The 21,454-nt window shown below is 34.5% G+C and overlaps 1 protein-coding gene across 5 annotated transcripts in view; it reads right to left on the reverse strand.

The window, feature by feature from the left end:
- The window catches only part of IMMP2L (inner mitochondrial membrane peptidase subunit 2), a 457,221-nt gene that overhangs the window by 153,243 nt on the left and 282,524 nt on the right, over positions 1–21,454 (reverse strand). The window lies entirely within an intron of this gene.

Raw genomic sequence — 21,454 nt, forward strand, 5'->3', positions numbered from 1 at the left:
TTGAAGAGCAGATGCTGAAAAATGACCTGCATACGAACACTACAATAATCAACATACCTTTTATCATGAAAAATATACTTCACGGCATTAGAAATAAAATGTCCCACTATTGATAAAGAGGATACCTTTGCAAACAGATTCATATGTTAAAACCCTAATTCTCTGTGGAACTGTAGCATCATATTGTGTTTAAACATAAATGTTATTCATTCACTTTGGGGAAAAAAAAATCCCTATGTTATATTGATATTTATCACTAATTTAGTTAAACCTTGCTTAGGGAATTGTGGAGGGTTTAAAAAGACAAGTAAAATTTTCTGCAATTATAAAGGATTCTTAACATAATACCAAGCTTTCACTTCAAGTTATGAAATATATGAATATATCATATTGAGTGGATCATGCATTATATAGTATTACAAAAAACGAAGTTGAAGTTGCATGCCCAGTCTGAATAGTCCAGCTTTCTGAATGTATATTAAGAGATTGGACTACTAAAAGTGTTATTCTATTTCAGTTTAATGATAGACTAACGTAGACCCATGTGCACCAAGGACTTTCTTTCCTACATACTTTACCTCATTTTCTTTCATTTTTAACTTTTAATGATTTAACTATGTAAACTTAGTAGAGCGTTTTTATGTTTTTTTTTTTTTTTTAAATATATATATATATTTTTTTTTTTTGCTGCTTGTATCAAAAAAGGCAGTGAATTTTTTGATTTTCTGCAGATGCTTGGGTTCTTTGTATTAGACTCCAAGTACAGCCTGCTAGCAATGCAAAAACAAACCTGTACGTTACAGGTTTTGTGCCTGAAAACATTGGCCATACCATCTTTACAATGTAAATTTCAGCTCACCTCTGCTCAAGAGGTAGTAGACTAAGACTACATTTTCTTAAAAAGCAAAGTCGAGTTTAAAAAACTTGCTTGTAGTGACTTCAAGACTACAGGTATTTTCAGTTCACTTTCACTTCCAAAAGCTAAAAAGAAAAATTGTTTGAAGTGAATTAAAAAGATTTATTTTTTTTTCAATTTGAATTCAAAAAGTATTCCAAATGTTTCAAAAGTTTTACTTTTGTGTCAATATATTTTCAATATACTTATATTTCAATGTAATGAAATCAAATTAAAGGAGCATAATTTTGAATTTCAAAAGATCTGATACTTTCACTTTACAGTTTAGCAAACCTGAAAACTCTATTTTCACAAAGCAGTGTGGAACAGTGAATATGAATAAGGACCATACTTTGATTCCCTAGTCAGCACTGGAACTTTCAAGTAATTTTTGTGAAAAATTTACAGTAAGATTTTATTTAGTATGAATTTTACCGAAAGAGCTCTATATTCCAGTTTACTCTCCTCTTTCATCTCAGGCTGAGAATACACATTTTTGTAATATTTTTACGTTTTAGTTTGGGGCAGAATTAATCAGGTTTTAGATGTTTATATGATTCAAATATCTGGAGGATCCACACCACTTTCTCGTGCTGTTTCCTAGTGGGTTTCAGTGCACACTCAGGCATTGGCCTTCTCTCATTCTAAATTAGAGGGCAGCCTAAATAAGAATGTTTTATTATTACATGCTATTCTACATTTAAAATACTTGCAAAAAATATTTCTTTGCTAATTATCATTTATACACTTAGACTCAGATTTAGCATTTTCCTGTAAAAATTTAACTAATGGAAATAATACATAGTGTTTGTGACGAATTGTGCATTTGATAAAGACTGAATGAAAACAAATTTAAGGTTCACTCTTTCAAAATTCTGTCCTGTTATAACACTTTACTTTCAAAGGTTCTTTGAAATGTCCCATATTAGCATTTACACTTAATTAGTGTATATATTACACTATTTACACTACAATATATACACTTAATTAGTGTATATACTACAATATATACACTTAATTAGTGTATATATTGTAGTGAAAGTACTAACATCTCCCTTATTTTGCCTTCATTCTGAAACAAACAAACAAACAAAAAAACACCAAAACACACCCCACACCTTTGAGGAACATCTCTCTGAGTATTTGTTCTAAAGTATGGGTACTTTTCTGCTACTGATGACATACTTAGCCAAAACACATAATTTATCAAAAAAACTTCAAGGAATTCCTTGTAGATAGTTATTGTAACTCATGAATATTTATAATATTTGAAGCCAGAATTTAACATAAACTTTATATTAACATTTTGATTCAAAGTAATGAAAATGGCAAAGAAATGGTGGCAGGCTCACAACAGGCTCACAATCAAGGATTTTCAACAGGAGATCAGAATGCTTTGTTCAGGAGCCACATTAAATAAACAGGAGGTGACAGAGATTAGTTCTGAAATGATGGATATTGATGCCTTCCTGAAAGGTGCTTAGTTTAACAGTGGGATTTCATTGATTATGGAAATCACAATAACATGCAGACAATGGCAATATCTGTCTTTGAAATTTCACCATATTCAGCTATAGATAAAAGTAAACAAAAAAGTGGGGAAAGAAAGAAACAACCAGTAATTGTTTAGTACTCCTCTCTCACTAATATCTGCATGAGATAAGAAAAAATAATCTTTGAAAATTAGGTTTGTTCAAAACAGAAGGAAATAGATGAAAAAATGAAAGAAACTGTTGATCTACTTCTTTGTACTGCTCCTAAATTACACTGTTTTTTCATTCTCCTTACATAAAAGGTCACATTCAGGCAAGTTCATTTCAAACAACATTGTGTGGGAACAGATGAGATTTCTAACACACAATTAATATTTTTCTCCTGAAGATGGCATTCAGAAGATATAAATATCATTAATATGAATTAATAACAACCATCCCTACACTTAACAGCCAGATCCAAATCTTATGTTTCACAGAGGAGTCAGTTTGGGCATGTTTTGACCATTTTCTAAATCATTCTCTAAAAATGTTAAGTCTGTATTTTCCCTAGTAAATATACTTTCTCGTTTACATAAAACCATGTGTGAATTAGGGACAATAGAGCAAATAGAAACAGTCAGGATGATTATGAAAATCTCAAGTACATTACATACTAATGCTTAAGTAGCAGGTAGCAACACATTGGGAATGCACTAGGAAAAACATCTCTGAAAAATAAATCCACTTGCTAAATACATATTGAATTCTACTCCACTTATAATCACTTTTCCTTTTTTTTTTTTTTTTGTGAAGAAAAGTAGAACAGGCAAGTCTAGCACTGTGTCTCTCAAGTTTGATGATAATTCATTGTTAACAACTTCTATTTAAGCCGAACTATTTTTTTTTTTCAAGCACCTCAGGAGAACAAACACTGTAATACAAAAAGAAAGCAATGATTTCCATAGCATCCAAGACAGATAAATATTTTAAATTTTTATCTGTCAAAACAATTCTTTAAACTTCACCTACAGATCACCTGATGGCTGGCTACAAATAATGGAACAAAGGAACATCTTTTCTGTCTGAAGCACCATTTGTTGATGGGACATTTCACTCTGCCTTAGCAACAATTTTTAATTTGTTCCTAAAAGTAAGTTTATGCACAGTGCAATGCAGAAATCCCAGCCTCATTCACAAAGTCATGAATCATGACATCAAAATCCAGATTCAGAGCTTTAAGGTAAAAAATAAATACCAAGGGAACATTAGACATGTGGTATCTATTTGTATTCAGTTCTTCAGATGCAGCCTTAGCAATTCAGTATAGGCAAACTGACGTAATTAATCTCTAGCAGTAGTCTTAACCTTCTCCTAAACCTAGATGCATATCCTAAACCTGTATGTTTTCCTTACTCTTTCAGCTGTAGAGCCATCATCTACACACAGCTTTCATTAAAAATTAATGAGCAATTCTAGTACAGTAAAAGAAGAAAAACAAATGCCTTTGCCATCAGGACATCATTAACTTTGGATTAAAGCCTGTCATGTTGGGCAACTTTTTTGAAAAGGAAATAAGCGAGTTAGGTTAAGTAGAAAAGAAGGTGGATCACCCCAGCAATTAGGGCAGATTCAAATTTCTTATACATCATCAGCAAGTACTTTAAGATACATATTCTAATCTCCAGCCTACACAGTATTCTGGCACTTTTATCTCTCCAACTGATACTGATGAAAAAAAAAAAAAAAAGAATACAGAGAATACATAGGAACCTTCTCCTGCTTACACACACATTAGATTCAAAAGTTAAAAGATATGCTTTAGAAGTAGAGCTATAAAGAGCTCATTTTCCTTATTACTGAATAAATAAATAAATAAATAAAATAATTTCAGAGCTAAAGATACTGCATATCATCATGGAAAGAAAATATTGAGAAAAGGAAGACTAGTGAGACAGCTACAGCTAGGTTTTTAAAGTGGTACATCCCCAAAATCACAGTCTGAAATAAACTGATAATTGACAAGTTTATAAGAAGAGGTAGTTTATTGAGGAGGGGTATAACAGTTGCTTCTCTGTTAGAAAGTAAGGCCTTGCACTATTTCAGGAAAGTACTGACAACCTTTTAGAGTTATTACCTCTACCCCACTAAAACTGAAACATTGATTATGTTTTTATTTAAACATACACTCCTATAAAAAAAACTTAAATATATACATACATACGCACATGAACAAGTACACATACATCAGTTTATACAAGCATGCATTCTTCTATGTTCATTCTTGTCCTGGGGAACATACAACAGAGGACAGCAGTACTACAGAACACATTTACCTGGAAAAGCAACTGGAGGAAGGCTGATGACTCTCTGAAGGCTTGCTTTCCTGATTGACTATCTGAGTGCTTCAGTCACAGTATTACTTCAGAACTTTTCTCCTTCCATCATTTGGATTATTTACTTACTCTAATGGATATTGCTTAGTACAATTTTATATAACTGCTCCGTTAGCTAATTAAAATTTGATCTATAATTAAATTAACATAGCAATTCCACTTTTTCTATGTGTTACTTAACCCTTTGATTTGTCTAACTATATTGTCTAACTATATTCTTCTCAAAAGTGCCCACAGTAAGTCATGTTAAAGAGCTTAGAACTGAAGTTTCTACAGGCTTTTCTAGAGGAAGCACTCTTTGGGCTATACCCTAAGATCCCAGAAAAATAAGTGAAGGAAAACAGTTAATTTATTTCTACTCCCCACAGGGATATATGAACATGTGTACCCAAATACTATATGATATAATTCCCTGCCAAGCATGCTGTCTCTGTAATACATAAAAATGGAATCCACTGATTCCAAATAATGTTCAAACACAACATTTGATGCTCAGACACACAGCAGACACGCCAAAAGCAATTATACTTTTCAACTCATATTAGCACAATAGCTATAATCAGAAGACTAAAATTTGACTTGAATAGCTACAAAATTTAACTAAATAAATACTACTTCATTACTTTCTTCCTTGAGTGAGCACTCAAAGTTTCTAGGTGCATGTCCTAGGAAAAGATGTTATACCGTGAACTTATCGTGAAAAAAGCAGCTAATATGTTTTAAACAGCTTGAATTAAATACTTTGATGATCTAGAAGTTTAATTTTACCTATCCATTATCTTACTCCACCTGTTCAGTTTTTGTGCTCACTTTTGAAAATTCTTCGAATTTTGATACTGTGAGCATTTTACAAAACAGGTCATTGAAAGGTATTTATTAAAAAGTTGAAGTGAAAGGTGCCTGAAGTTTGTGTTGTGCTTAAATGAATCTATTTACATGCATATATATACATAGCACTGATAGCACGTGGTTTTATTTTTCTATGAGATCAAAGGAAGATGTTTAGGCAGCAGATAGAAGTTTGCCTTCAGATTATTCAGTTTACTTCAAATTGAGATTTATGTGATTTGATTACCATTTATATGGAAGTGACTGAAACAATGAACACTGTTTTGTTATAGCATGAAAAGACTAAAATAATGGAGGCCATCTCCTTCACAAACATCATTTCCGCTTTGATTTACGTCATTAATGCTAGGTAATAAGGTTTCAATTCCAGAAAATGGGATGAAGGGGGAACATTTGAGATCTTAATCTAAAGCTGTGATTCAAAGCCATCCATTCAATGACCTCTTCATTTCCCAAAATTTATTCCTGTCTAATTTGAAAATTCCAATACGGTTACAGTTTACACTTCTGGGCATTTCCAAAAGTGCTGCAGGATGAAAAATTAGTTGTTTATCTCCTTCTTGAGCCTTCTGGGGACCCGGAAAATAGCCAGAGCAGTAAATAAAATGTAGTTGGAGCCCAAAATAAATGGCACTAATATACCTACAGAATTGGGTACAATTCAAAGTACAATTTTGGTGGATTTATTTTTAAACCATGCTTGGAGGAAGAGTAAAAACAGAGGTAGTAGCTATCTCATCTTTATTTGCTAGCTTTGCTTAATAAGACAAACAGGGTGTTCTACTTGGCTGAATCATACACTAGATAAAGTTGTTTGTCATCAAAACAAGATCTGTGCCCTTGGTCAGTGAAGGAGCTTCCCATTGCCAACATAGTAGCTGACGCTTAAGCTCCTGAGAAATATGTAGCAATATCCATTCTTACATCACTCCTAGTACTATAGCTAGGATAAAACAGAACCAGCAGATCTATTTATAAAAGTTGTATAAGAATACAAATTTATCTAATATATGCACATATTTTCTAAATCAAAACATTTTTAATACATTCAATTCACTTTTTCCCAATCCATAAATTTTGTTTTAATTCCATAATTCTTTATGCAGAGAAAGATCACAGTTAATACTTTGACTTAAACTTCTTATTTTTTTTTTTACCTCTTCTGTTAATATTTTATATCTTTCTAGTTCCAGCAGATACTGAATATAACAAGAAACATAATATTTAACTAATAATATCACAGATTCTAAGACAATTTTTACACTGTGGAAAATAGCACAATATACTAACGGGGGAAAAAAAATGACCGCACTTATTTCTTTTTTTTTGCTGTCATTTCTGCTGCCATATTCTATTACGTACAATTGCTGCATTAGATGCTTCCAGTAATCAGGGACAGTATCTGTGCTCCGTATGGACCCACCAGAGCAGATATTTACAAACTGGATATAGTGAAGGGCCACCAAAAAAATGATAAAAGAAGAGTAATGTAACAGCAGTGGCTTATGGAACTGAGTTTGTGCAGATGAGAGATGAAGAAAAAGGTTTAATTGCTGCTCTCAACTATCTGATTGGTGATTAGAAAGAAAAGAGTCAGACTTTTCTGAGAAGTGCACAGCAGAAAGAGGAAAGGAAACAGCATGAGTTGCAGCAAGGGAAAATCCAGATGGACACCAGAAAAAAATAAAAATAAATAATAATAATAAAAAAATCACACTGCATGTGGTTAAGCAGCAGTACAGGCTTCACAGATAGGCTGAGAAACTCAAAGATGCTCAGAGCTTGACTGGACAAGGCTCTGAGAAGTCTGACCTAACTTCATAGCAGACCTTGCTTTGAGTGGTTGGTAGGCCTAAATGATCAACTGTGGTGCCTTCCAACATATGCTATTTTGTACTTGTAACTATGCAGAGCCTTTGGTTCCATTAAATATATGAAGAATCATTATTTTGATACCTTGAAAAACAACAATATGCAGGTTCTGCATGCCAAAAGAGATCATACTGATCATCTTAATTAATGCCTATGGATCCCTTTTTGCTTGTCTTCTTGAACAGTACCTAATTCTACCATAAAGCATTATATAGAAGGTTATAGTATCATCTCAAACATTCTGAATGACAATGAGTCTATCATCCAGATAAATTACTTCAAAGTTTAATTATCCTTGCTATTAGGAAATCGCATCTGCATTCAAAATAGAATTTATCCAACTTCAATTTCAATTTCATGCCTTCTCCTCTGAGGCAGAAAAACCCTCAATGTTTTGTTTCATCTTCATGCAGAAAGATTTAGGCACAACAATTTTCTTAGATTTCTCTTGGATACATCAGCTCCTTAAACTCCTTAGCATACAGTTAGTTTTCGAATTCCAGTATCATTTTCATGACCAGACTTCAAACTGTCTCCAACTTTTACAATTTCTTCATGGCACATAAACATGAGAAGATTCAGCTGGGTTTACTACTAAATAATGAATTTAGGAGAGTAATCTAGCATTATCATGTTGGCTTAATGCAAAAACTCTTTTTATTTTATTTTCCATTAATTTCATATATTCAGGCAATAAGCTCATGTTTTTCATAGTAGGAGCTGATGTTGAAAGGATACAAAAAGTAACATCTAAGCTCTTCTCTGAGTAAACTGCTTGCTAAAATAGTCAACCAGTAAGTTTTGATTACTACTTGTACTTCACATTCTGTAAAGCTAATTCTATTCTATTCTAACAGAATTCTGTATCTATTGGGATAGTAACCAGGTGATTCAGGACATGCTATAACAACTGGGAAGCTTTATTTACTGCCCTGTCTATCCCTATGTTCTTTGCAGGCTTAACCAATGATTATGAAGATAACTGACAAAAAAAAATGGTACTTGACTTTGGATCACAAAGCCATCTGATAGAAAGGCATCTTCACAGTTGAACTAAACCAATTTACAATGTCTACTATGGCCTACATTTATTACATAACAGGCAAGCTTCTACATCAGGATATTATGCGGTAGTAAAAAATATTCTTAATGAAAACATGTATTCTATATTATTGCTATCACCAAAATTGCCTTTACCTAATCATTTTGTAATTTTATTGGTAAGAGCATCCAGGTTTGCTTGACAAATCCTATTTCTGAATTGACTAACCTTAACCATATTTTAGTTTCTACTGATAGAGTAAGAATAAGCCTTGTGATCATTTTGTTCAGATAAGACTTTCTTAAGGCCCTTCTTTGTTTGCTTTAAATACTGAAAATGTATTGCAAATTTTGAAATTATTTGCATTTCCCCTTTGTCTTTCTTTCCCTTCAGCTGCCGAAGAGGCATTTTCCAAATAGTATTCCACACTATAAAAAACATGTTTGAGTCCATGCTTGCCTGCCAGCAATGTTTGCACCTTTTGACCTTAAAGAGTAACTTTAAAGGAACCTACACAGTTTAGGATTTTTTTCAAACTGAAATAGGGTTAGCTTAGGGATATGGTTTAGTGGGGACTGTTAGTGTTAGGTCAGAGGTTGGACTCGATGATCTTGAGGTCTCTTCCAACCTAGAAATTCTGTGATTCTGTGAAATATTATACAGAAATCAAGCACAAGTTTCACAATGTTAACAGGTAATGACATCAATGGAAAACATTCTTCAATTGTTCTTGAATTCCCTCTACTGTGAGCCATTTTGTACATTTACCATTTTTCATCCATAATTTACAAAATAAGTACTTCAAGACAGCAGTTGCAGCAACTGGTTAAGCATAAGTTCTTGTGATGCTTGATTTGCTCAGCAGCTCCACTGGAAAATATGTACAATGATATAATTAAAAATACAAGGAAAATTATATTTCTAATAATGTCCTGTAATTCTTAATTTAACTCCACATTGTATTAGCATTTATTAGTCAAACCTCTGTTAAAAAGCACTCACTGCCAAAAAATATTATATTTTATTTTTTTTTTACACAAAGTAGTGTTTTGTAACAATTTTAGATTGCAAGCATGTACTGTTGGAAAGTTTACTTTTATTAATTTTTAAACTTCACAGCATCAAAAGCAAACCATCCATGAAACTTCATGGGGAATTTTAAGGACACTCTACAGAGAAATAACAATGTGAATATCATAAAACTTAAAGCCCCAGTGAAGCACTCATACACTTTGCCATATAGCCATGGAATACGTAGGACACATAAACAACTGCCTCAAGATCTGCAGTTCTTGGATGTTCACACTTCTCTTCCCTTCTCACTGTCCCCCATGCCACAGAGAGCTTTAGTTCCTCTCTACATTTTGATTTAGTCTTGAGTCTTCCAACAGAGCAGGAAAGTATCTCTCCAAAGATAATACATTCAGGAAAAAAAGTAGATTTCATGGTAAATATCCATCCATAATGCATCTCCTGGTACCAGATGCTATTTAGCAGAGATCTCTAAGATAAATTAGGAGTCAGGAGGAAAAGAATAAGATTCAGAAATAGCGTAGTCAGAAGGACTAGGGAAGTGATTGTACCCTGTTTTTTGGCTCTGGTAAGGCCACACCTTGAATACTGTGTTGGGCCCCTGAGTACAAGAAGGATATCAAGGTGCTGGAACATGTCCAAAGGGCAACAAAACTGGCGAAAGGTCTAGAGAGCAAATCTTATGAAGAGTGGCTGAGGGAGCTGGGGTTGTTTAGGTTGGAGAAGAAAAGGCTCATTGGAGACCTTATTGTACTTTACAATTACGTTTAAGGAAGTTGTAATGAGGTGGGAATTGGGCTCTTCTCCCAAACACCAAGTGATAAAATGAGGGAAAATGGCCTCAAGTTGCACCAGGTTGTTTTAGTTGGATTATTAGGACAAACTTCTTTACTGAAAGGGTTGTTCATCATTGGAATCAGCTGCCCAGGGAAGTGGTTGAGTCACCATCCCTGGAGGTCTTCAGTAAATTTGTAGATATGGTGCTTAGCAGCATGGTTTAATGGTGGAATTATCAGTACTAAGTTAAAAGTTGGACTAGATGACCGTAGAGGTCTTTTCCAGCCTGAATGATTCTACAATTCTATGATCTGCACACTTTCAGTGAAATTGAGTTTTCCCTGGCCTATCTACAGCATGCTGTATAGCTGCAGCCTCATTTTCAAATGAGACATCAGTAGCAGAAGGTTTTCTTCATTTCAACAGCAATGTTGAAAAGTTATCACAAATAAGCTGGTTCTTAGTGGATAACTTTGGACTTTTCCCCTGTGGAAACTAGATCTACAGTTGCCATGTGACAAAATTAAGCAGGTCTTTTTGAATCCAGCAATCAAAACTACGTATCTGAAAAACTTTCAGAACCGCTTACAGGACAAAGTCAAGACAAAAGAGAGAAATAAAAAATCAAACGTGTCTCCGTAAAACAGTAAATTAACTTTTAAAGATTTCAGTGTTAGCTAAAGTGAGGCAAGAAAAACAAAAAATAAAGCAAATGAAAACCTGGAAAATAATTAAAATATTGCATTAGAGTAAAAATAATCGGTAGACTGCAAAAGTGTATGACAATTCACCCTGAAAATTTTAATAGATAGTAACTCACAAGTATAGCTAGTATTTTGAAGTAAAATCGCACTTAATAGCCTTCCAGTCTAACCACGTTGAGATTAAATGACTTAACCGCTTGTAATGCAGACTGTGTAATCACAACAGTTATGTACACTTGACCTTCTTCCTGTTAACAGAGAGACTCAATTAATTACTTGCTGTTTTAACTGGCCATTTCACCTTATCTTCACCTTTTCCAAAGGGTTGAAAAACTCTATACTTTAACATTTGCTTTTGAAAGCATACACACCAATTTCTGTCTATCAAATAGGAAGGCATTACAATCTATGAGAATATCTGGTCTTTTACGCTTAAGTCAACAACAGTAAAATGTTCAGTTTTGTTAACCATTATGCTGTAGTGCAGGAAACAAATTTAAACAAATTTCATCATTATCATAGCTGCTCACATATTCTACTCTGATTAGAAATAAAACATGACATTTCTGCTGAAAAAGACAACAGAGAAAGACATAAAAAACTACAAAATGTAATAAAATGTTTGAAAATCATTCTCAGATTGCCATATGGGTAACTAGATAGACATAATTTATTTAATTTAGAGAGGAAACTATCTTGTGATTCTGAAGAATCCTAAGTTTTTGTCTACTTTTTTCAATCACCTAAAAATGAGAAGAAGCACATTGCTTTTTACATTTTCCTAAATGCCACTTCAAGCACCTGCTGAGAAAATCTTGTTCTTGATATTTCTGAACAGCTTGATACTTTCTTGCATTTAACCTCTACTATGGTCAAGAGGCCAAGCCTTCCAGAGGAGTTAAATCTGTTATTGTCAGGGCACAGAAGATAACAGACAATTAAAGTGGAATGAATCACCTTTTGGAGGAGAATCTTTCTCCTCATTGACTACAATGGAAGCCAAACTTCACCTTACTCTAACCATCTCAATATGAAATGATTAAAGATAAAATTCTTTAAAATATTGTTTCATCTACTTTATAAGAATCTAGAATAGATTGAGAAAAAAAAAAAAAAACACAGGACAGCAAATAAAATATTAGCAGTGAGATAAAGGGAAGACCAATAACAACAAAATGTATACTCTTAAAATCATATACTTGTAACACACATCTTTAGTAAAAGAAACATCAAATGTCTTGTGGATTAAGAAATAAGAGATCAAGCTGATCTTTGCTAAGATCAGCAGCAAAATAATTTCTGGAAGCTAAATGAACTTCTACTGCTACTTTTAACAACAGATAGAAAAGACAAACTGTTTATAGCTTTGAATTCTTACATTCTAATTTAGCTTGTTCTGTTGAGAAATCAAAAAAAAAAAAAAAGAATAGAGAATCAGTTCAACATAAATTCAAAGAAAAATAAAAACAATTTAGAAGATATCTACAGAGGCCAATATAAGTCTTGAATTTGGAATTATTTTTAACTACTTTTGTAAAATATTGCCACATACTATATAAATGTTTTTTCCATTATTGTCAAGGCACAGAAGGTAATAATTAAAGTGGGATGAATTAGCTGATTGGCTCTTGAAGAAGAATGTTTTAACATAATTTGCTAAAAAAAAAAAAAAAAAAAAAAAAAAAAAAGCAGCACTAGAACAACTGGACATGGCTGCAAACTCTAACTTTTTTTTTTTTTTTTCCTTCACAACTTCTGCTTTTTGCTTAGAGAGCCTTTCAGGAAAAATGCCCACAATTAACTGCAGGAGTCCACTCTGCAGATGAAGTCAGGCTGAATTAACCATAGCTTGGCTACTGTGAGAGAAATCCTTGTAATAATGGGACTTGTGACCTGCTTATGAGGATTTGGCAAAGAGCAGCAATGAGAAATTTAATAGGGAGTATATTTCCACATGATACTCTTTGTCAAAAGCTGATCTACTATGTCAGCAGGTCATCAAGCATCGTGCTCCATTTGATACTAATTGCATTATCCTCTACTTGTGTGCTTTCACAGATAGAAGAAGGGACCCTGAACAGTAACTGAGGATATTGCTTTAAGAGACTTTGATCAGCTGAGCAGACATGAAAGAACTCTGAAAAGTTTGCCACGAATAAAATGGTGTCCTAGGCTGGTTTTTGCCACAAGATTTTCAGAATTCTGGCCTGCCAAGACACTTCCTCTCTTGTATGATGATAAACATATTTATTATTTACTTAAAAAAAATAAAAGGAAAGATGAGAGAAACCAGACATGTCTACAACAGTGAACAGCATGAATTAGTAAAATATCTGTACTTACAGATGATTTTCCCTTCACACAAAGCAGTTTACAAGCTTCTTAGATAGTGTTCCCCTGCTCTGTGAAGGCCAATGTGTACACACAGCCTGAGGGTCTGGTCTGCACACTTGCTCCCCAGCTCCCCAGCAATGCTTCTCTTCCTACACTACCGTCCCTACTGGTTATTCCACCCAAAATGTATTCTTCCCTCTCAGGCAGCAGAAAAAACAGCCCTTGCCCACCCAGCCTGTCAAACCCAATCCTGTGTGACAGTTCCCTGCAGAAGGTCGCTGTCACCTTTTTCTCCAACTAAATGATACACTGCTCAGAATATTGCAAGAAAAGGGAGAGACTGGCAGCAGAAGCAAGAAGGGAGGGGAAAAGGATGAATTAAACTTTCCATACACTTGTCACACACTCTGAAGATGCCTTCCTCGCTATCCTCCATGAGGCAAAAGTTCAAATAAGTTATCAATTTCATATCTTTATTTTTTTTTTCAGATTGAATCCATGTTAGAACTAGGTGAATTCTACAGTTTTGATAAGTGTCAACATGTTTATACCAGCTTAATGTTTCTCTAGTCTGTCGATCCACATATTGTTTTTAAAAAAGCTTTATTTTTCTGAACATTTCTTCGAAAAAAGGATGAAATTCCCCTCCAAGAAAACAGTCAGGAGGTTAGCAAATAAAATTCATGCTAGGAGTATTGATGATATAGGCTTGCGTAAGAAACTAAAACGGAAGAAAACATACTTTCTTTACTTTTCAGTGGTTGGAAATGTAATCAGTGCTAGCAGCATGAAAACCTGGGAGGAATAAATGCAGGATATGCAGCAGCATTAACAAAACTTTTAAGAATTTCTACTGGATCTTGGACTGAATCTCATAAATATGTGGTTCACATATTATTCTGTATATTTTGGACAGTACTGACAGATTCTGAAATGTGTTGATACTGCATGTCTTGTTGACACAGAACATCTGTAAGAAGCATAGAAAGATTAACTCAGTTAACTCAGTTAATTCAAACTTAGCATTGTTACCTTGGCCTTTAAAACTTAAGACTTCATATTTCCATGACAAGTGCATCTCCAAAACAGGTTTGAAACACGAACTGCCATTTGAGAGAAGCACTTCCAGCCCCTTACCTTAAGAAAGCAAGAACAGCGCCACACATTACTGGGGTTATGAAGAGACAAATATCAAGGGAAAATTGTGGAAAACTGTGGAAACAATACAGATCTTTATAACAGTGGTGCCTACTGCAACACAAATTTGTTTAGAACAGTCTAACCATTTGATGTAGATTCTCTCAGTAATAGTCTACTATCTATTCCTAATAGGCATTTGTTGCAGACAAAAACCATAAATATATGTACTGAAATGTATTAGAGTTGTATGGTGTAGTGTTCTGAGATAATTCTGTCTCAAAATCCAAATATAGGTTTTGTATATATGTTCCAAATGATGCATCACTGCAGAACAGTTACTCACACAGTTCCTTAAAACTCAAGATGGCAACATTTAGAACATGATACAACAGCAGGGCTGTTGGATGACATGATGATGCAAGTAAAGGTTGGACTTGATGCCTAGGGACATGGTTTAGTGGGTGACATTGGTGGTAGGGTGATGGTTGGACTAGATGATCTTGGAGGTCTTTTCCAACTTTAATGATTCTGTGATTCTAAGAATAAGCTTTACTTGTTTGAAAGAAACTATAAGAGAGTATAGAAAGGTGTCTACATATTTTGGTTAAAGGATTTTTTTAATGCATACATTTCAGGATTAGACCATGTCTCTTTTTAACTGAGAGGTAACAATGCTAACACTTAGCATTAAGTAACTCTGTACATTCAAAGCCCTAATTGACAATACTACTAATATTTGTGATTTATAACGTTTGATCAAAAGCTACCAGTGCACACATCTCTGATGTTCAAGTTTGCTATGCAGACAGTATGCATTCACAGAATCACAGAATCACAGAATTTTCTAGGTTGGAAGAGACCTCAAGGTCATCGAGTCCAACCTCCAACCTAACGCTAACAGCCCTCCACTAAACCATATCCCTAAGCTCTACATCTAAGCGTCTTTTGAAGACTTCCAGGGATGGTGACTCCACCACTTCCCTGGGCAGCCTGTTCCAATGCCTCACAACCCTTTCTGTAAAGAAGTTCTTCCTAACATCTAACCTAAAACTCCCCTGGCTCAACTTAAGCCCATTCCCCCTCGTCCTGTCACCAGGCACGTGGGAGAACAGGCCAACCCCCACCTCGCTACAGCCTCCCTTGAGGTACCTAAAAAGAGCGATAGGTACCTAAAAAGAGCGATAAATTGGGACTAGTCTTCAAAAATAAATAATCGGAACATAAACAAAACATTATTAAAAATACATATATAGTTGTCACATTTGAAAGAGAAGACATTTCCTAGCTTTAAGCTGCAATCAGTTCAAGTTGGCAAGATGAGTCACCAACTGCAAAACAACTAGTGACAGCAAGGACTGCTCAGCAGGCAACGATGTTTGTGACTTAAACATGTACAGGAACAAACAGGAACTCCCGCAAGTTCCCACCTGTTTATCAGCTCCTCAGAGGGAAAAAAGAAAGCTGTTCTTCCTTTAGACTTTCACAATCTTTGCTAGGATTAGGCAGTATTATCTCTCTGAATGAAATGAATAGACCCATAGTAGACCCTAACCTGTAACCCCACATAGGCATCACAGGACTACTACACTGCTGGTACATGCACAGTTGTTTCTCCACTTGCCTTCTCTCAACATCTGCTACATCTACTGGATCTGCTGGATTAGGCCAGCCAACACAATGACTATCTGGAAAAATAAATATTTTGGTTTGTTTTTATATTTTTACTTAATAAATAGGCCATGGGAAATATACATAAAAGGAACAGTTGAAATACCTCACCAAAGTACATTGTATTTTGTCTTCCACTGAGAGAGGAAAGTACATAACATAATATTATATACAGACTTCTTATCCCATCGATAATTAGTTTATACAATGTGACTGTAACTGGTTGAAAAATTGTTGTGAATGGCGTGGCTAATTCATGCTCTTTTTCAGTTCCTATGATTAATAAAGATAACTGCATAACTTCAACACTCATTTTCTTCATGGTGTCACTACCATGCAAAAAATACAGCCTGTATACCCATAATGAAAGCAGAAATCTAAAGCACATTCAAGGCTAGACATCTCAAAGAAACATGGCATTGTGTTGACTGAACTTCTGTAATGCAAGCAAGTTATTAGTGGTGTAACTTCTGTAGTATGTAATTATATGATTATTATGTACATGTATATGTCATTGTTGTGGCACAATTGTGAGAAAATTTCAAGTGGTTTCTCAGGTTATTCCTCAGAGTTTTTCAATTGTTTGTTTTTTATAGTTCGGTGTCCATAAGAAAAGGAAATAATATGGAGTTTGTTTTCTGACATATGCCAGAATATATACATATTGCTAGTATGTATATATATACATATATATATATACATACTAGCATATACATATATATACATACTAGCATATACATATATATTCATACTAGCATATATATACATACTACCATCAGTTCTACTGCTTACATTTATGCATGACAAATGCTAGGTATAAGAACAGAAGATCTTCCCCCTTTTCAACACATGGTTGACAAACACTTATGTTTATTTTACATCCTATAAGTCATTATTTAATCCAAAGACAGATGCAAGACCCTTTTTTTCTTTTACATAATTATAATCAGCAGTATCATGACCACTTTTTGAATAATTTAATGCTATGTGTGAAAAATAAAAAATAAATTGGGTAAAAAATCTTGCATTGCCCTCATGTTTTTCTCCATTTCTTTAAACTTTCCACTCCCCTCTTCTGCTCTACTAACTTACATTTGCAGCCCTAAACCTTGGGTGACCTGGAAGAAGTGGCTGTTTTAGCCAGAGGAAAAACTGACTTTAAAAAATGGCAAAAATACATAAAGAAAAAAAAATGTAAAAAATATACCACAGTGTAACCTAAAGAAAAGGTGTGGCCATTGTTTAAGTGAGAGTGTGAAATAAGGAAATTAATAACAGATTTTATCTCTTATTCTCTCTCTTTTTTTTTTTTTTTTTTTTTTTTTTTTTTTTTTTTGGTGCATTGTAAATGTTAACATACATTTTTGACATTGGAGTCTAAGTAGAAAATTTTAAAAAGAAGATCAGACAGGCTAGGTCCAACCAGCTGAGTGCTGGATGAGTAAATAAATTTCTACAACAACCTTGGCTGATAGATCTCAGGTCACATTTGCTCTAATAAATATATTCTCAACCTTGAGGAGATGGCATGTCATCTGGTCTTTGCAAAAGGCAATAGAACTATTCTCCTAAAAGTACAAGATGATATTTCACAGCTTATGGAAAATCCCAAATTACTTGCATGAAAGGGTAAATGTAAATAATTAAAAACCGCATAGATTACATTTAGCAGTACATACAACCCTGTTCATTCAAGAACAATTTTGTAAGCTACTATGGCAGCATATCATTATTATATAATATTATATTATATATATTATATGTATATTAATATTATCATATAATATTAATTATATTATATTATTATATATAACAACAGCTTATTACAAAAACAAATTTATTTTTCCTTTTCTTTAAATATTAATGACATCAAGAGGTAGCTTTTGGAGATAACACAGAAAGAGAGAAAAAATGTATAAACTAAATTTTTTTACTGCCAAGTTCATTTGTGAATAAATGAGTTTTCGATTGCTGGCAGCAGTTCAGTGGGAAATCACGTATCTTCCAGAAAAAAATTTAGAATGTAAGCATCTTAATGAGATGCAGTCTTCTCCATAACTGTTGAATCACAATGTCTTCATTCATGTACTGAAGCAGAAAATGTAAGAATGAAATTGAAAAGGCCTTCCTCACTTTAATACAACAAACCCTAAAAAGCATAATAAATGTTGGCAAGAAAATTAGCTATATAAACACTAGTGCATCCTGTGTATTTAATGTTTTTTATTATGTGTGGAATTATATCCCTGTACTCAACTGATCAGTTTCTAATCATATTTTAGAAAGCTAATATAGTTCAAATGAAATTTTGTAAAATGAGCAGTGGTACTGGATACCCAACATAAGACACCTGAGGGCCTCATTATTTTCTTGGTTAAGAGCTTCTTTTTCGCTTAGTTCAAAGTGGGTACAAAAGTCATTAGGTGTATAAAAAAAAAAAAAAAAAAAAAGAGCTTGTCAACCAATATCTATTTGAAGGACCCTTAACTGCGTAACTGTGCACTACACACAAGCTGCAGGTGCTTATATCACTTGATCTTGCATTTCTGAATTGACACGGACTGTGAAAGTGTGCATTCAACAGCAAAGACAAGGCTGAGATAATCAATACATCTCTCATTATCCAGAGATAGTCTTTGTCTTGAGGAAATACTATAGTACCTTTTTTTGGAGTGCTTTACAGACAGCTGCTTTTTTTTTTTTTTCCCTTCCTACCAGGTAGACTGACGGTCCTACCCTCAAATTTAACCTGCCAGCTTGACCCTGTACCTGCCTCATACAAGGAGATGTGTCTGGCAACCCAGACTCTGGGCTGCTCTGACCACCTACCTTGGCTGGCAGCCAGCTGCTTGTCCAGGGGCTACACCCGGGGGGTGAGGGACTGCCCTGTCACCCTGCTGCTCCCAGCTCCCCGTGTCCCTTCTTCTCTCCTGTTGCTCTCTGAGAGTTTTCTGTTGCAACTCTTTAAGCAGTCTTGCCACCCACGAAGCCAGAATGCCTTTGTCTTAATTCATACAGCACTAAAGCACTACAAAGACCTGATTAGCATTGACAAAGTGGCTTCAAAGTAGCTAAAGTAAATTTTAATTAATTTAATTAAACAAATTCAAATTCCCAAATGTAGTTGAGCTTAAACCAGTTTAACAAAGCTCTAGGTCATTTAAATGCTAGTTCTTGATTCAGCGTAGCAGAAACAGCTATTTCTTGAGGATGGCAAATGTAAGCTTTTGGGTGTTGAGTAAAACAATTGTATCTGCCAGCTGGTGAGACCATTCCAAAAGCTAGATAAGCAGCTCAGGGCAAGAAAGAAAATTCCCACTTTGAGGGGAAAAGAGGAAATCTCACAGGTTTCCTACACTGGACAAAAAGGAAACCACATGCCTAAAGCTGCACAATGTAGCTTGTCAGTGGGACAGAGACTAGGTATCTCATTAACTGTGGGATGGAACCAACAGACGGACAGAAATTGTTTTATTTTGAAGTTACCAGAAAGTTATTGTATGACTAGACAATTATAATTGGGATGGTTTAAGAAAACATTGGGAGAATTTACCAATCTGGTTGAAGTCAGTGATTAACAGTATTCATGAAACTAGTCAAGCAATGTGAAATAAAATATTAGACTTTTTAATTATTATTATTATTACGTTGAGACCAGAAACGTTTGTAGAGGGATAGTAACTATTTATATTGCTTTAACTCAATTCCGTGTAACTGCCTGATTGCACTCAGACAAACACAGTCCTTGCTTAAATCAGTTTAAGTAAATTCAAGGTTTGGTTTGCTCCAGTTGGTGAGCAAAGTTAAAACAGAACAACTTTACTAAAAACAGCCTGTTATCCACCACGTATCGTTTCCTATTTGGCTGTCATGGGGCATAATAATTACGGTAACAGCAGGGGAAGGAATGGGTCCTGATAGCCTCCTGCATCAATGCCTCTGTGTTCATCATCATTTGTGTACAGCTTAACAACACTCTCTCAGATCACCAACCCACTCACTCACCCAGCTACGTTCCTGCTATTTTCAAGTACTCTGCTTCATTAAACCTTAAAAAGACTCTGATTGCAGGCCACAATTGGGAAGTTGTTATGCACTTCTTTCTTCTCTGTAATTAATAAAAGTATGTCTTTAGAGTCTTACCCTCACCCTTACAAAGTAGTTCGTTTCAGTTTACTTCTTTTCTGTGAGGGAGGGCAATGCTTGTTTTCTCCATCTTGGGAGAGATCTGGACTGAAAGTTTTCTCAGTCCAATGTGGGTGTGGAATTTTTACACTATTTACTGTAACAATAAATGGCCACAGTGGCCACAAGTGATTTAGCAGATTACACGAGGCAATGAGACAGCTCTAAATAGATTTTCTCACTTTGAATAATAGTTGCTACAGTTAAGTCTTGTAGGAATAAACAGATTTGATAGATAATGTACACACAGTATCATACTGCACAAACCCATTATTTACATGCATAAATGCATATTGGATTTTCTGAGAGTTGAAAAATCACATAAAGGGATTAACTATCACATAAAGATATTTACTGTTTTCAAGGTTTTGTAAAATAAGAGAATATCAAGCTATATTTAAATACCTAACAGAATAAAGCAATCACACATCATTAAAATTTAGAAATTAAATTATTTAGTAAAAGTGAGGGTTACCATAATAGTAGGTTTCATTGAAATGGAAATATCAGAGTCCTCTGCAATTAACCACTGTTTATATGTAAGGTTACATGTCAAAGTGATTCTCCAGCTTCTACAAACTGGTACATTTTTCACTGTGCAGTAAGTGCTAATAACTCTGGCTCTGTAAAGTAAAGTGTTCAAGATACAATCACACAGATAGTCCACAGACACCCAGGTCTGAGGAATGAGCTCAGTATTTAAGAACAAATTCTCTCTGCCCTGCCCCATTCTCCTTGCACAAAAGGCAGCAGAAATGATGTGGTGCTACCAGCCTTCTTTCCAGAAATTTCCTCTGTGACCCCCAAAGCAAGCTTCAAGCTAGAGTACCAACACACTTACCACTCCTCCCCTGGAGCAAGGCACAGAGCTTGAATGCAGCATGTTCTGATTCTGCTCAGGAGGAAGACACTTTCTAGAGGTTTCTGATCAGTTACAACACATGGACCATCTTCAAAGATGATCAAAAATGAGAATGTTAGTAGGAGTTATATCTTCTCTGCATTAAGTAGAAGCTCATGCACATAGAATATGACCAAGTATTTTATATTTTTGTAAAATATATACATATATATATATTCCTGACAAA

The sequence above is a fragment of the Aythya ferina genome, assembly GCF_964211825.1.
Source record: "Aythya ferina genome assembly, chromosome: 1".
In the NCBI taxonomy this organism is placed as follows: Eukaryota; Metazoa; Chordata; class Aves; order Anseriformes; family Anatidae; genus Aythya; species Aythya ferina.